Source organism: Mus musculus, chromosome 10 (assembly GCF_000001635.26).
Source record: "Mus musculus strain C57BL/6J chromosome 10, GRCm38.p6 C57BL/6J".
Lineage (NCBI taxonomy): Eukaryota > Metazoa > Chordata > Mammalia > Rodentia > Muridae > Mus > Mus musculus.
In genome coordinates, this window is record NC_000076.6 from 36625354 (window position 1) to 36639264 (window position 13911).

Here is a 13911-nt window from a genome sequence, read left to right on the forward strand (position 1 = left end):
TTTCCTGGCTCCTTCCTTCCTGCATTTCTGAATTCCTTGTTCTGTCTACCTGTGTCTAATTTGGAAAACATTGTCTAGCCATGCTAGAGTCAGGAGCCTAAGGTCACAAGCATGGCACCACCCCTCTGTTTGAATACATCCTCCCAGGTATAATACATCACCACTTGTTGGCTTCCTCTGCATGTTCTCATGTTAAACAGCTTAGAAAATAGTTCTTTTATTTAGAGAGAGGTCTACGTATAACAGGATAGCACAATAGACATAACCTTAAATTCACCTTTGAAATCTCTTCGGCTCTTTTCAGATAAGTATTCAAAAGTAACAAATTTCCAAATGAACCAGATCTACCATGCTCAGAAAAGGTTTAGCTTTTAATTATCACTAATAACGAATTTTACCTCTGGTCTCAAATACAAATTATGACATATTTGAAAACACAAGAGTGTATCCACTTCACACAAAGTTTTCTGCAAGGCTGTCCATATGTGCAGATGCTTTTTCATAACTAATCTGTAGAATTTGCATACAATTAGGATACTTCCATAGAATCTGACATACTTTCAATTTTTCTGCCTTTTTATTTGACAAAATGATGTTATGTTTGCCGTTGATTATTTTTCTTAGTGTAGAGAACTAATGATCTACCTACCCATTTGTGAGAGAGGAAAAAAATTAGCCTTTTAAAGAGGAACAAGTGTACATTAATCAACATCAACAAATCAAATACTTCTCAACTCTCGTGTTTGTAAGTCATCAGCTGTTGGTTCACAACAAATGTACTAGATATATCCTTACCTTCAATAGGCTTATAAGTAATCCAGAAACTAAAGCATTAAGCAAACTTGATTACACAATTTATGAGTTATTTATATATACATTTGGTACTCGGTATCTATTAAATACTTTATTGAATGTTGTTTAACTAAAAATGAGGTAAACAAAAAGGCTTCCTATTGCTTATGGAAATTAGGCTATGATATGTTTTGTTTTCTTTTGGTTGTTTGCAAGATAAGATCTCACTATGCATCGCAATCTTGCCTCAAACTCACAATTTTGTAGACACTGCCTCAAGAGTTCTGTGGTTACATGTGTACAGTACTATATCAAGCAGGAGACTGGCTATTAACACAGGATTTGCATGCAACTATATAAATTACTGAGTCTCTATACCAAGAACATTAGAAATGGAGTGAAAGTTTCTAAACAAGGTTTTGGCATGATCAGTCGTAAAATTCAAAGGTGATACTTGATGCTATGAATGTAATAATGCAGTGTGTGTGTGTGTGTGTGTGTGTGTGTGAGAGAGAGAGAGAGAGAGAGAGAGAGACAGAGAGAGACAGAGACAGAGACAGAGACAGAGAGAGACAGAGAGAGCCACAGTCACTGCAGTGCAAAAGCTTAGCAGTTTTAGGAGGGTTTTGTCTGAGAGCAAGGCTTCTCCTAGCAAGGAACTGAAAATCCAGTGTATAATTTTATTTTTACTAGTTTTAACTAGTATTTTGCCTGAATGTTTGTGTATCACATGGATGAGTGCCTGAGGAGGTAAGATGATGCATCAAAAATGCCCTGGAACTGGAGTTACAGATAGTTCTTAGGCACCATATGGGTGCTAGAAACTAAACCCAGATCCTGTGGGAAAGCAACTAGTGGGCTTAACCTGTGAACCATCTCTCTAACCCCAACCCCATTGGTATTTCAAACCAGTGGCATTTAAAATTTAGTAGAATTGACTCTGTTGCTCATCCATAGGTGGCCATATTTTTGCTTCTCAGAAGTTTCCCTGATTTTTTTATTATTATTATTATTATTATGGAAACAAGACAGCTACCTACCTTGAAGCATCGTCGACCTATTCTAACAAATGGATACAAGTGAAAAGCATCAAGAGCCATTTTACTGATAAATAAATCAAAGTTATGGTAACATTTGTATTCAGTATATCTTTGCATTTCTTATGGTCTAAGACAAGTTCACTTGATCCTATTATTTCTGTTTGTGAGACACAGGAAAGAGGAAGGTAGATGGGCGGTGGTGGAGCCTTTTTCATGAGCTATGCTCACACAAGGCCTCCTGTGCTCACTGTGTAGTGTGTGCCTGTCCCTGTGCTCATGATCTTATAGTTACTTCTACTTTTTACTTCCTTTCCCCCTTCATAAAAACAATTGCATTGTTGATTATCAATTTTAAATGTGTTTTATTCTCCTTTTCTATTAACTCTTACCATTGTCGACTTAACTCACTCAAAAAAGAATTTTGGTTTTCCTGACTAGGAAAGCATACACCACCAGACATACAAACTAGGAAGGACTTTTATCCATGTGTCTGCCTAATTATCTTCAAAGCATTGCCCATGTGAAAGAAAGCTGCAAAATTATCAGGTGATTCCATGGCAATGTAGTAAAAATATCCCGCCTTTTTTGTTTTATAAGATGCTGTAATCCCAGCACTTGGGAGGCAGAAGCAGGCGGATTTCTGAGTTCAAGGCCAGCCTGGTCTACAGAGTGAGTTCCAGGACAGCCAGGATACTATAGACTTTCATGTAAAGATGTATTTCCAAGGGACCTTGATGTAGAAATTCAGTATGAATTCAACGCCTGCATATAAAAAATAAAATTAGTAATTGTCTCACTTAATTCAATGTTTGAAAAAATAGTCAGTTAGCACACTAGGAACTCTTTCTGCTTCTTCTGCCTTCAGAGAAACCCTGCGATGCTGACTTCCCAGCCTCGTGACATTTTAAATGACAACTGTGCTAAACTGAGGAGCAGTAAGCCTCAGCCAAGTTTAAATTTAGTAGCACTGTTAGTTTACTGAGAGTAACCTTGTCCCCAGCCAATCCTGGCGATTGTAGAGTACAGGTGACCAACTGTCCATCTCTCTGCTCTGTTTAGAGATAACCAGGCCCCACTGGCTTTAGACTGGTGCTTTCTGCTGCCCACCTCAGGATCTTCAACAGCCAGCTGACGCTCTCAGAAACTAGACAAGCAACTTGTCATATTCTTGGAAGTCTCTCCTCCATACATACAGAACTTCCTGGATGAGCATAAAGATGTGAAGGTAAGTGAAATTTGAGTTACTGAAAAGTACACAAATTAAAAACAGTTAAATATGAGAAAAATAAGCACTATGGGACATCCCACAGCAAAACTAGGAAGTAAGCAGAATAGGACTTATAATCGCTGTAAGCACCCCAGGACAAAGAGGTAAGGGTGCATAGGAAGCCAGGATCATATGATCATCCATCTCTCCTCAGGAAACTCTTAACACAGACATCCTAAAACCTGAATGTGTACAAGAGTCACAGAGAATGAGAGAAAAGGTCCTTAAAGAACTGGCCTCCACGCATATTCCAGAGTCTTAGATTCACAGACATTGGACTATACTTTACCCTTGGTGATGATCCTGATCCTGTGGAGCCTTTAAGAAACTATAAAAGTGGAATTCAAAGACATTTACGTTTCATTTATAATTTTAATGTTATTATTGGTGTTTTATGTAGTTTCCTTTACTCAGAGAATGAGTAGAGCAACGTTTAGCACAGAAGAGCTAAATTGGCACTGCCTTTTTATTGCAGCCCCCCCCTCTCTTACGAGACAGGGTTTCTCTGTGTAGCCCTGGCTGTCCTGGAACTCACTCTATAGACCAGGCTGGCCTCGAACTCAGAAATCCGCCTGCCTCTGCCTCCCAAGTGCTGGGTTCACCACTGCCTGGCTACACATGGGCTTTTTTAATGTTATGATGAGTCCCTGACGGCTTATCATGGTGTTGTATTCATAGTAAGGAGTGAAATGTGTAATCAAAATACTTGGACTGCATCTCAGTATGATTGACATTTTCCCCTCTCTATCACTCTCTACGCTCATTCACACTTAGTGGATTTCTTGTTCATAAAATTGGAAAAGAAAAAATATATAAAGAAGTACATTCCTCTGGCATCCTTTGCTTATATACATTAGTCATTCACATCGCACATAGAAAATGGATCACATTTATATGCAGAAGGTGAGGCAATGATTTGTAAGTGATAAGATTAATTATTTACAGATCTGTATTAACTAAAATAATAATTTTACATGTATTGGTAATTGGAATTGTTCACAAGATGATCACATCTGAATATAAAGTCTGTACTACACATCATGAGAATCCTAAAATTTATGAAATATAAATTTAGAGTTTAAAAAGTTCTGAAAATATTGCATAACAGTCTTTTAGTATTAATTTTCTGTCATATTTCATTTTCAAAAGGACCATACCTACATTCTCCTTCTTTTTTCCTTCCTTCTCCCTCTTCATCACCCCCCCCCCCCCATTTTACTAGCAATGGAGCAGGTAAGGGCAAGTAGAGTCTTGTCCTCAGTTACTATCTATCATAAGCATATTTATCAGACTGTGTTCTTAAATTACAGTCCCCACACAATCTCAGGGCACTGTATGAGGCAGGTCCAGTGTTCAGCAAAATATGAAGTGAAATTAAATGACAGAAATGTTGTGGAATCACAGCAGCATAAACTCTGTGAGGAGGAAGGCACAGCTGAGCTCCTGTGTTCTGATCCCCTCAGGAATCCCTTTCCTCTTCTTAGCCTAGCGAAACAGGAAGAACAGTAAACAACCACCTGGCCCGATGTGACTGAATGAGGAGAAATTCAGCACCTATTTTGCAATGAGGATGTCTCAGTAAGGATAGAAGCAGAAAAATCCCTTCTTGATGAAGGTTGAGAAGGGAAAAAAGTATATTACCAATGTGGTTGGATCTAAAATAAGCAATAATTTCTCTTGTATGGGATACATCTTCAGAGTCCATAAGGGAAAACAGCAAGATTAGCCTCCCTCAGGCTTGATCTGCTTGTAACTATGAGGGTTAGAGAAGAGATGGATGTTACTCTTATTATGATCGTGTGTAATAAAGAAATTCGTAAGACATAAAGATATTTAGATGGCCTTATTGACCTCAACATGTTGAGAAGTCAATGTATATAGAAAAATTACCAGTATAGAAAATAATAACTTATGTAAGTAAATACAGGAAGTTATTAAACCATATTTTGACGTGGTCTTATTGTCTTTTATTTTTTAAGCTGGAAATGCATCAGGAGATAGTCAAAAGGAATAAGAATATTACTTAATCAAAATAATTCTGATAGTTATCCTCAACTGACAGAAATGAATTTGATCTTTTATTACTTCTCTGGGCTTAAAACCCTTTGTCTAACTGAGGTGTTATTATTACTAGCATATATTATTTGTTCAGAATAACTGGTGACATTTTATACATACATGGAGCACAATTTGATCCTATTTATCTCTGATGTGTTTCACCTTAACTTGACTCACCTCAATATGGTCCCTTCCTATTCCTATAAGGTCCCCTTTGGGGCGTTGGGCTATATACAGAAAGCCTGGTTTCCAGGCAAGGCTAGATCTGGATCCACTGGAGAACCTGACGGGTGGTAATTCCCACCAACATGGGATGGCAGGTGTTTGGCCACTTCTCCTGGAATCCAGGCTCCTGTCAAAGTTACCTCCCCCACAACCCCCATAGGAGAAGCATGGCTAGTAGTCATATAGACAATGTCCCAAGCTTCTGACCTTCAGGCTAGACTACTCCCAGTTACCTAGCAACAGTAAGATAACAGTCCACCATAAGAGGGGTTGCTTGGACCCACCTCACTCTCTCCTTATTCTCTCCCCACTCTCTCCTTGTTCTCTCCTCATTCTCTCCTCTCCTCTCCTCTCCTCTCCTCTCCTCTCCTCTCACTCTCTCCTCTCACTCTCTTACTCTCTCTTTCTTACTCTCTAGCCTTTCTTCTTTCTCATCTTTTCCCCTTTCTCTCCTCTTCGCCATGGAAAGTCTCTCTCTTTTACCTTATCTCTTTCCCCCTGCCTTTCTACAATAAAGCTCTAAAACCATAGACCATCTCTGTTCATCAAGATCCACTGTGCTTGGACAACAGGATAGACTTTCTCCTAACGTACCGTTTCTAATCTGATGGAAGGCCTTCCTGTGCTCCAGTTAAGGCCTGGACTAAGGACTCTCACCTGCATGGGAACCTCTCTCCTTCTGCCCTCTCTCCCATAACTCTGGGGCCAAGGGTGTTGCCCTGGGGTCCCTGGTATCGGGGTGGCTGCCCCTTGTCCACCCTCCCCCAGTTGAGTGGGCTCAGTGGCTTAGATGCCCACCCAGGCAGAGTGGAAAGCATATGGCAGTCATCCTGCATCCACCTGCCCAGAGCATAGGAGGAACTCTGGCTGGACATGGTATCTTTCCCTACCCCCTCTTCCCCCACACTCCCCATTAGTTTCCCAAAAGTCCCCCTTCTATGTGTCTGCCTTAAAATGTGCTACATTAATATATGGGAGAACACATGTAATATTTATCCTTCAGAATCTCTTTTATTTTGCTTAGCATAATGATCTCCAGGTCTACTGAAGGTTATATCCTTAATGTAAGGTGAAAAATTTTTAAAAGGCTAAAAAAATGTACTTAGTTATCCGAAAAAAAAATTGACATTTTAGAAATGTGTAGGAGGAGCTGTGGAGATTGCTCAGTGGTTAGGAGAATTGGCTGCTCTTCTTAAGGATGTGGGCTTGATTCTTAGCATACTTGGCAGCTCACAACAGTCTCAAACTCTAGTTTCAGAAGAATTGATGCCTCTCTTGAGCTTCCATGTACACTGCATTCATGTGGTACACAAAGGCAAACTACCTATACAGATAAAAAATTAAATTGAAAAACAATATTATGATAGATCTATGATTGTTTTTTAAAGTAGTCTCAAGCAAAGTCTTATATCTTAAACTATATTTTATTGAGTCCGGGGAATAAAACTTAAGTTTTAGATCCAACCCATTATCTGTGGTATGATGCAGGAGAACAAAATTCTGCATGTTTTTCTTTTTATTAAACGTTGCTATTTTCAAATTATAGCAACCAATGGAAATATTCCTCATTACCTGTATTGGATAACTCCCACATGCTTTTGGGAATTTGCTAGCTGTATTGATTATTCTATTTGGAGGATAATTGTGTGTGTCTGTTGCACTGGTGTTGATGTCTTCGTTCTTAAGTCTCCTGTGTAACACATGGCTAGTTTCACCATTATTACAACCAGCTGCGGTTGGCCTAGGATTTTGTACATTCCATATGTATCCCAAGTAATTATCTCCTTAGTTTAATTACAATATTCGTTAATGGACTTTTGAGGCCAAATGTTTGTACTGAACAGAGAATCTGGCCAATATCTTCAGCATAAGCTAGTGACATTTCGAAATGATAAGAGTTTGATTCCTAACACCCTCATCAGGTGGCTCACAACCACCTGTAACCCCAGTTGTAAGTGATCTATACCTCTGGCCTCCCCGTACCATACCCATGTATGTACACAGATGAATAATTAAAAACAAAAAGTAAGCCTAGTTCTTAAGAAAAGCAGAAAATAAAAATGGAAGTATATGTGTTTAACAAAAACCCACTGAAAACCATAATCCAGTTACCTTGTGTGTCATTCCATTGGTAGAATGCACAAAATAAAAATAGCCGTCAGACTAGGTGAACTCTCCCATGTGTCAGGCACCTACTAAGCTCATTTACTTGCAGCGAAACACTTCCGATCATGGAATTTCTAGAGAACAGAGGAAGTAAAAGGATCCTTTCATGGAAGTAACTGTGGTACAAAGGGGACAGCTTGCTAGTAGTGGCTTAACCATAAAACATAAAACCAGAACCAACCAAAGGAAAAACGTCTTTATTGCTTCCAGGTTCTTCCCATTCCATTTCTTCAGCCTAAAATTATACCTTTGCATTGTATATCTCAGCAGCCCCTTCCATCCTTAAAGATCCCTAAATGATAACTCTACATGCTGTGGGAAGAGCACAGGGATAGCTCAGACCATGTGTGGCCTGTACTAACTGGACAGAATGTTAAGCCCATGAGGCTGGAGTTATTCTGCTGTTTAGAAGTTTTCTTCAGTGGCTCAATGCTTTTGCCTTAGAGAAGGGAAATATTTGAGAGGCTTTATCTGAAGTGGCTGTTAGAAGTTTGCACAGGTTGAATTTTGTCAAAAATAAAACAATAACAAAAGCAACAAGAACAAATATAGCAGCAGAGTTATCTAACAATATAGAGGGTGTCATGTGAATAATCCACACCCCAGCTTTGTGAGAATCATAGGGTTGATGATCAGTTAGTCAAGTCGGCTCCTAACATATAAAACCTGGAAGCAAATATCCTGTTGGTGCAGGCTCTCTGTCAACAATATCATCATAAGCCCCTTCTTGAAAGAACTACTAAGGGTCGGGTGATGGTATCCTGACTGTAGATAAAAAGCAAAAAAGGGTTGATTGTGAGCACTGGATATATTCAACTAGAGAGATAAATACAAAATACAAAGTTTGGAATGACATACTCAAACATGAAGTATGATGTTATTAAGGTACAGAATTAAAATGACTAACAAAAACACAGGATGCAATACGAAGTGTTTTGAGTTTTGAGTGTATAGCCCTATACATCTGGTGGCTTTCTTCTCAATGCCTGGGAATCAGTAGATGCCATTTAAATGTAATAAATATATATGTTTCAGTGTCTCTGGCAAGCAATACAGGGACGTTAAAGAATATAAGAACATAGTAAGTACTGTTGAAGCCTAAAGTGGTGGTTCATGCTTCTAATACCAGCACATAGGAGGTGGAGATAGGAGAAGCTACCAGTGAGAGTTCAAGGCCATTCTACCCTTCATGACATTGTGTTTCCAAAGAAATAAAGTAAAGATAGAAATAAAACAAGGAGAATGGAATTGGTATTATTGAATATTATCTGGGACAAATGGGAAAGAGAAAAATACATGCCACTTTCCCCATCCATTCATGTACTCATAGGGGCCTAACAAGCATTTTCATGTCCGAAGAGGTCAGACTAACAGAGGAAACTAAGAGAAGCATCACTCACTGCTCAATTATTTTCCTTCTTTCTCTCTTTTTTTTTTTTCTTTGATTTGGCTTTTGAGACAGGGTTTCTCTATCTAGCCCTGGCCACAGGATCTGTAGACCCTGGAACTTGGTCTGTAGACCAGGCTAGCCTCGAACTCATGGATTCATCTGCCTCTGCCTTCTGAGTGCTGGAGTGATACATAATTTTCAAAGCTGCATATATCTTGCTCAAGAAAAACAAATTTTCCAAATTAAAAAGAAAATACATCTATCTTCAATATCAGTAAATAAAAAAAAATGCTTATTCTTTATTTTTAAAAACAGAGTGTTTTTCACATTAGGCCACAGGGCAAAATACAGTAGCGCAATGCACAACAAGTTAGTTTTAGAAGACAAAAGTGGAAAAATAGACAAAGATACTGAAACATAAACAATTCTGAATTTTAAAATCTTAGATTCAGAAAAAAACTAAAACGCGGGCCCAAGTATTAACCAAAACAAGCAGAGACTAAGGGGGGCTGAAGGGCATGGTCCAGAGCAGAAGCATATAATCATGAATAGACTGAGTTTTATGAATGATCAAAAGCATCTGTCCAGAAAATAAGCTTAACTTCCAAGAAGTTCCCAATAAGCAGACAGTCCAGCTAGTGAATTAAGACTAGAAAGTCATCTTCTGTGTTAAAATAAAACACTGGAATTCAAGTCTAAGACAAAAACTTCTTCCTTTAAAAGAATGACTATTAAAATCACGCATTAAGCAAAAAGAGAGTACTTTCCAAATTACAATTTATTCTTCAGTGTTGGTATAGGGGTCACAAGGTCACTTCTCTTTTGCAAAGAAGAGATAGCATGCTTCAATTGCAAACTCATAACATTTCCTTGATTTGAAGCAAAATGGAATGTTTAAATTCCCACCACCACAAACAGGCATTCTTACCAGTAGGGTACAATTTTAGACTTTTGCAGTTCAAGAGGTTTCTGCTGAGCGAAAATTCTCCTTCAATTTCAGAGAGCAGATGATAATAATTTTCCTATCCTCTGCACAGCAGGATTCTTCCCTTCCTTTCCAGACCCCTTAAAGAAACACCTGGGCAACTGCAGGCCCAGGTAACATATCGTTCACACATTAACTCAACTTACTTATAATGCAGAGCCCTTCATCCAGTTCAATTTCTGCTCTGATGTAATTCCAGTGTATAATATATGCAGTGTGGTTATGATCAAAACCTTAACAAAGCATAGGAAATTACAAAGAAGCTGTCTGAAGGCAGTGAAAAAAACATGTATAGTGGTGTGTAATATTCCTGAGAGAATGAAAAGATAATGCTCAAAACTGAAAACACATTGCTCTTGATGGTATATGACTTCAGAAGAAAAAAAAAGAAAACATGTAATGAAGCTATTCTGTGTATTGCAGTGATAGTCTTCCTAGATTGCCCAGTCTTTCTAAATGAGATAAGTTTTCATGAGTTTAAATATTTTCAAATTCTTAATTATATATGTGTGCATGATATATGTGGTCATGTGTGTGCAGGTATGCATACATATGTGTACTTGTGAATGTGAAAGCCTGAAGACAGCCTTGGGCATCATCCTCAGAAAGGTTACCTATCTGCTTTGAAATCACATGCTCATTGACCTAGAGGTCATTGGTTCTTAGGTTGGCTGACCAATGAGTCCCAGAGAGCCACCTGTCTCTATTGCCTGAGTTGCGATTACAGACATGATGTAATCATGGCTGGAAATTGAACTCTTTACCCAAGGCTTACAAGACAAACACTTTATCATTTGGATCCTCTCACCTTTCTAAATACTAGATCTGATCTATATGAACAAAATTCTCTTACATTGTTCAAGAAAGATTGCTCAAATAACATGTTGTCTGGTCCCTGTAGTAGTAAATATATCTCAAAGTTACCCAAGCCCTAGAGACACATATAGAGATTTTTTTCTTACGTGGAGGTAAATAATTGCTTTTCAGTCCTGGGAATCAAACCCAGGATGTGTACACACCAGGCAAGCATTTGGGTACTGAGTCACATTCTTTTCCAAAATACGCAGATTCTCGGCAGAGGTATGAGACTGGCTAAAAGCAAATGATAAGATCATGTCTGGAACAACATTGTATAATAGCTACAGGCTGCTCCAGCATCCTGATCTTGAAGGAACTCAACTGACTCTTCCCTTACTTTTTTTTTTTTTTTTTTTTTTTTTTTTTTGAGACTGGGTTTCTCTGTGTAGCCCTGGCTGTCCTGGCACTCACTTTGTAGACCAAGCTGGCCTCGAACTCAGAAATTTGCCTGCCTCTGCCTCCCAAGTGCTGGGATTAAAGGCGTGTGCCACCACACCCGGCTTTGTTTTTTTTTTTTTTTTTTTAATACAAAAAACACATCGGCACTGGCATTGTGACATCACAACCACAAGTCCACTGTGTCTGTCAAACATGGCAATATTTATTTTTTTTTACTTTTTATTATTTTCTATTAATTTTGTACTCATTTATATCCACTCCCCCCACCTGTGTATGTGTGTGTTAGGGAAAGAGAGAGAGAGAGAGAGAGAGAGAGAGGGAGAGAGAGAGAGAGAGAGAGAGAGGAATAGAATATGTGGAGGGGTGTTTGTGTCACAGAGCATATGTAGAGGTCAGAAAGCAACTTTGGGGAGTCAATTATCTCATATGTGTGGGACCTTGTGATCAAACTCTAGTCACCAGTGGTGGCAAATACCTTTACCCATTTAACCAACTCACCAGCCTCATAATGATAGATTTGCAAGACAAAATGTTCACTTGTCCAGCTAAGCTCATTTTTTTTCTGTTTGTTTCAAGTCAGTGTCTTTGGAAGCCTTATTCAAATATCTCTGCCATGCCCTCCTCAGTGTCAGAATTACAGGGTATAATAACATGCCCAAAAATCCTCATGAGTGCTATAAATTACACTGGCTTGATATGCCCGTCTGTCCTTGTATATAAATATAAAATGATCATTTTTTTTTTGGTTTGGTGATTTTTGCTGAGAATCCAGATGCATACCTGGATGAATACACACCAATTAAATGAACATTTTATTTTTTTTCAGCAGATAAAATAACAATACTGAATAATTTCTCACCTCTAGTCTATACTAAGACCCAAGAAGCATCACTGAGGAAAACTGACAGAGAATATCTCTGTTCTCAGGACATTCTGTTTGGGAATGGCAGACAATAAAAAGCAACCACAAGAAAATAAATTCTGTTGTATCGAGAGAAGTATAAGAGAAAGGAAGAGACAAGATTGAGTGAGACTAAGGTTTCAGAAACTGGAGAGGGTGTTTGAGGACCAAGATGACTTGGTAGACTTAGTCTTGGTAGACTGGCTGATGGTTTTCTATTTCACTCTGATTGTCCTGAAGTCAAAATAGATTCAATTCAGAGATGATCAGTTTCTTATTACAACACTTGACTGAGTGATGATACTTTATACATTAATTTTTATACTTGAGATTCTTTTTTTTTTCCATTTTTTATTAGGTATTTAACTCATTTACATTTCCAATGCTATACCAAAAGTCCCCCATATCCACCCACCCCCACTCCCCTGCCCACCCACTCCCCCTTTTTGGCCCTGGTGTTCCCCTGTACTGGGGCATATAAAGTTTGCAAGTCCAATGGGCCTCTCTTTCCAGTGATGGCCGACTAGGCCATCTTTTGATATATATGCAGCTAGAGTCAAGAGCTCCGGGGTACTGGTTAGTTCATAATGTTGTTCCACCTATAGGGTTGCAGATCCCTTTAGTTCCTTGGCTACTTTCTCTAGCTCCTCCATTGGGAGCCCTATGATCCATCCATTAGCTGACTGTGAGCATCCACTTCTGTGTTTGCTAGGCCCCGGCATAGTCTCACAAGAGACAGCTACATCTGGGTCCTTTCAATAAAATCTTGCTAGTGTATGCAATGGTGTCAGCGTTTGGATGCTGATTATGGGGTGGATCCCTGGATATGGCAGTCTCTACATGGTCCATCCTTTCATCTCAGCTCCAAACTTTGTCTCTGTAACTCCTTCCATGGGTGTTTTGTTCCCAAATCTAAGGAGGGGCATAGTGTCCACACTTCAGTCTTCATTCTTCTTGAGTTTCATGTGTTTAGCAAATTATATCTTATATCTTGGGTATCCTAGGTTTGGGGCTAATATCCACTTATCAGTGAATAGATATTGTGTGAGTTTCTTTGTGAATGTGTTACCTCACTCAGGATGATGCCCTCCAGGTCCATCCATTTGGCTAGGAATTTCATAAATTCATTCTTTTTAATAGCTGAGTAGTACTCCATTGTGTAGATGTACCATATTTTCTGTATCCATTCCTCTGTTGAGGGGCATCTAGGTTCTTTCCAGCTTCTGGCTATTATAAATAAGGCTGCTATGAACATAGTGGAGCATGTGTCCTTCTTACCTGTTGGGGCATCTTCTGGATATATGCCCAGGAGAGGTATTGCTGGATCCTCCGGTAGTACTATGTCCAGTTTTCTGAGGAACCGCCAGACTGATTTCCAGAGTGGTTGTACAAGCCTGCACTCCCACCAACAATGAAGGAGTGTTCCTCTTTCTCCACATCCACGCCAGCATCTGCTGTCACCTGAATTTTTGATCTTAGCCATTCTGACTGGTGTGAGGTGGAATCTCAGGGTTGTTTTGATTTGCATTTCCCTGATGATTAAAGATGTTGAACATTTTTTCAAGTGCTTCTCTGCCATTCGGTATTCCTCAGGTGAGAATTCTTTGTTCAGTTCTGAGCCCCATTTTTTAATGGGGTTATTTGATTTTCTGAAGTCCACCTTCTTGAGTTCTTTATATATGTTGGATATTAGTCCCCTATCTGATTTAGGATAGGTAAAGATCCTTTCCCAATCTGTTGGTGGTCTTTTTGTCTTATTGACGGTGTCTTTTGCCTTGCAGAAACTTTGGAGTTTCATTAGGTCCCATTTGTCAATTCTCGATCTTACAG

At 39.0% G+C, this 13911-nt stretch overlaps 1 protein-coding gene across 5 annotated transcripts in view; it reads left to right on the forward strand.

Annotated features, from left to right (window-relative positions):
- Hs3st5 (heparan sulfate (glucosamine) 3-O-sulfotransferase 5) overlaps window positions 1–13911 on the forward strand; it is a 327808-nt gene that overhangs the window by 118764 nt on the left and 195133 nt on the right. For all 5 annotated transcript variants that reach the window (XM_030245115.1, XM_006512761.3, NM_001253355.1 and 2 more), the window contains one exon: window positions 2892–3057. The gene's annotated coding sequence lies outside the window, so the exon portion shown is untranslated. The remainder of the gene's footprint in view (window positions 1–2891; window positions 3058–13911) is intronic.